This window comes from Arvicanthis niloticus, chromosome 11, assembly GCF_011762505.2.
Source record: "Arvicanthis niloticus isolate mArvNil1 chromosome 11, mArvNil1.pat.X, whole genome shotgun sequence".
NCBI classification, from domain to species: domain Eukaryota; kingdom Metazoa; phylum Chordata; class Mammalia; order Rodentia; family Muridae; genus Arvicanthis; species Arvicanthis niloticus.
The window spans coordinates 30,310,151-30,314,072 of NC_047668.1; the positions used below are offsets into that span (position 1 = coordinate 30,310,151).

Here is a 3,922-nt window from a genome sequence, read left to right on the forward strand (position 1 = left end):
TAGCGTGGAGGTGAGCTTTCAACTTGGGAGTTATGGTGTAGGACACACATGGTCACAGAAATGCTCTATTAAACTAGAGGCCTCTAGGTTCTTATCTGAAAAATTATGAAGTATAAAATCCATGGACCTCAAAGCATTTCAGGTTAGGAAAAAATGTATTTTATTACAGAAAGCTGAAGGAAAAGGCGACAGAGCTCTGGGGAGAGGGTGCCACAGAGGACCATGGCATTGCTGTCAGTAGGCTTTACAGGGTGGAAGCATGAAGAGACATGAACTGGTTAGTCTGGTTCTCAGTCCAGTTGTCCATGACATAGCAGTTTGTGTTGCATCCTCAGTATGATTTCCAGGGAAGGGGTGACCAGTTAGAGAAGAGATGAAGAAAAACCAGAGTATTACAAAATGGCATGGTCATGACTAAGAGAAAATTTAAAATATAATAGAAGCAGTTAAGGTCAAAGTAATTTCCCATAGTAACTAGAGATATGGGAAATAAAAACAAGCCGGGTCTTTCTTGACACATGACCTACATTAGTAGTTGTTAATGGGTAACATATCAGAATTAGCCTTGGGGTTTGTACAGGTACACATACTAATCAGAGTCTGATATGGGTGCTTGGCAGGGCTCATATGAGCAACACCTGTTAGTAAGCGCCACACTAGATATCTACACACTCAGAAATCCCGACTTTACAATGAAGAGTAGTGTTACACGTCAAGCTGAGCACTGACTTTGGAGGTGTCTGCTTATATGGGATGGTATTATACACTTACAGAACATGTTGCAATGTTGAACATAGAGCATGCTACAGTACCATGTGGCTACAGAATCATTTCTTTTACATCTCACAACTGTGAGACAATAGCTACCATTGTTCCATCTTTAGAGGAATCAAACTGGAAATCAGTGACATGTCAGAAGTGAGAGGCTCTGAGTCTAACACATACTTGGGTTAAAAGAGAACAGTTTTTCCATTCTGTTTTCAGTACTCTTCATAGTGAAGCTGGACATTTTAATTGCTATTTTATAACATATTGCCAAAATCTCTCTCCTCCTCTCCCACAAAATCACATTTTTAAAATTAACAGTAAGCAATGACTCTTAGAACAAACTCTTCTAAACAGAATTAAAGGCATCGAGTATAGAAAAACATCCTCATTAGTAGTTACTTCTGTCATTACAGTGACAATGTATCTGACAGAAGCAACTTTTAAAAGATAATATTATTGCTCTCTCCTCCAGCCGAGCAAGATGCCCAAAAGAAAGGCGGTCAAGGGAAAGAAGGTGGCCCTGGCCCCCCGCTGTCGTCAAAAAACAGGAGGCCAAAAAGGTGGTCAATCCTTTGTTTGAGAAAAGGCCCAAGAACTTCGGCACTGGGCAGGACATCCAGCCTAAAAGAGATCTAACACGCTTCGTTAAATGGCCCTGCTACATCAGGCTGCAGTGGCAAAGAGCCATTCTCTATAAGCGGCTCAAAGTACCTCCTGCCATTAACCAATTCACCCAGGCCCTGGACAGGCAAACAGCTACTCAGCTGCTTAAGCTTGCCCTCAAGTACAGGCCAGAGACAAAGCAAGAGAAGAAGCAAAGGCTACTGGCCCGTGCTGAGAAGAAAGCTGCTGGCAAAGGGGACGTCCCAACTAAGAGACCACCTGTCCTCCGAGCAGGAGTCAATACAGTCACCACCTTGGTGGAGAACAGGAAGGCTCAGCTGGTGGTGATTGCCCATGATGTAGACCCCATTGAGCTGGTGGTTTTCCTGCCTTCCCTGTGTCGAAAGATGGGGGTGTCTTACTGCATCATCAAGGGAAAGGCCAGGCTGGGGTTCCTGGTCCACAGGAAGACATGCACCACTGTTGTCTTCACACAGGTTAACTCGGAAGACAAGGGTGCTCTGACTAAGCTGGTGGGAGCTACTAGGACCAATTATAATGACAGATATGACGAGATCCGAGGCCACTGGGGAGGCAACGTCCTGGGTCCTAAGTCTGTGGCTCACATTGCCAAGCTGGAAAAAGCAAAGGCTAAAGAGCTCGCCACTAAACTGGGTTTAAAAAAATGTACACTGAGTTTTCTGTACATAAATATAATTACAAAATTATCTTCCAAAAAAAAGATAATATTATTTAGGCTCACAGATTCAGGGAATACAGTCCACCAAGATGAGGAAGGTATGACAGCTAGGATAGCTCCACCCACAGTGGCAAGAATTTGAAGTGTGGCTTATTCATGTCTTGATAGATCAGGAAACAGACTGTTCAGGAGGAAATTGGAAGTGGGTTGTACTTTTACAGCCCATCTCCAGCAATCTACTCTACTAGTTAGACCACAATCACAAAGCTTCCACAACCTCTCAAAACAGTGGCCCCAGCCAGATATGATGTTTTCAAACAGAAAAGCCTGTTGGGGACATTTAAGCCATACCATTCTTCTTCTACCTCCTGTAGACTGATAGTCATCTCATAATACAAAATATATTCATTCCTACTATAAGTTCTCTACAGTATTAATACCCTCAATGCTATTAAAAAGTGCAAAGGCTCTTTAGAGACTTCAGGTTGTGTGCTGGCTAGTTTTAAGTCAGCTTAAAACAAGCTAGTGTTACGTTAGTAAAGAACCTCAATTCAGTAAATACCTTCATAAGATACAATGTAAGGCATTTACTCAATTAGTGATTGATGTGGGAAGACCCAGCCCATTGTGTTGGGGGGTAGTCGCTGGGGCTGGTGTTCCGGAGTTCTATAAGAAAACGCCTGAATAAGCCTTGATGGGCAAGCCAAAAAACAGCACCACTGCATGACCTCTATCTTAGTGCCTGCCTCCAGGTTCCTGCCGTGAGTTCCTGTCCCAACTTCCTTTGATGATGAATGAAGTGTAAGCTGAACAAACTGTTTCCTCCTCAAGTTGCTTTGGTCATGGTCTTTCAAAACAGCAATAATAGCCCTAACTAAGGCAGGCAGTTTCTTAGTGTGAGAACCTATAAAATGAAGAAGAAAAAGATAGGTTCTATACTTCTGACATACAAGATATTAAATAAATATTCCTAATGTAAAAGTGGTGTGACAGAAGCAAAGAAATACAGGACTAAAGCAAAATTAAATCCCAAAAGAGTAAACATTAAACCCTGAATCTTGACACATGGTAGCATTATGTAGACACCAACAGACATGATCAGTCATGGCTGCATTGTCTTTTGGCCTGTGCCACAAAGGGCCTCCCTCCTATGCCTGCGATCATCAGTGCCTGGAGCTCCCTTTGGCAGATATTCTGTTTTACTAGTTTCTTTGCTACTTAGGATTCATACTCAAAGCTACAGACATTGGACTCTCAGACCCTTTTCACAAGGAAGTTGACCCTGCCCACTTTGCATAGCTTTGCCAGAATTTTTCTGGGTCTTTGAAGTAAGCCCCGGTAACTCTTTCACTCTAGCATTCTGTACACCTTCAGTGTCAGCATCACACAGAGAAACTAAGTTCTGTTGCCAATTTGTCAGGTATCTAGATTTCCTTTTCCCACAGGTGTGGCAACCTCTGGCATAGCTAAGCCCTGGGAAACATCCCTAGGCAGCCATATCCAAGCTGGGGACCACTGCCATGGCATTGTCTGTTCACTCTTTGATCAGACACTCTTTTGAAGGGAAAAATTTTCAAATGAGTTTGCAATTAATGCAATACAGGAGTTGATAGTCTTGCTTTCAAGACACCTTTCCATTTGCCCTAGAACAAAATCCTTACTGGCACTAATGTTTTTGCCAGTTATAGCCGCTTTGTCTGCCCCACCTTGTGAGCAAGTTTCAATGTGCTTGTGCTCCTTTCCCTGCCAAACTGTGTATTTTCCTCTTCACGTTTTTCCCATCATTCTCACTATAAACCAGACTGAAAGCACTGAGCAGTAACCATCCACAGTCTGAATGTTATGCTGTCT

General features: G+C 42.9%; 1 pseudogene; it reads left to right on the plus strand.

The window, feature by feature from the left end:
* The first annotated feature begins 1,249 nt into the window (after positions 1 to 1,249).
* LOC117717362 (large ribosomal subunit protein eL8 pseudogene) lies at positions 1,250 to 3,632 on the plus strand (annotated as a pseudogene).
* The last annotated feature ends 290 nt before the right edge of the window (positions 3,633 to 3,922 follow it).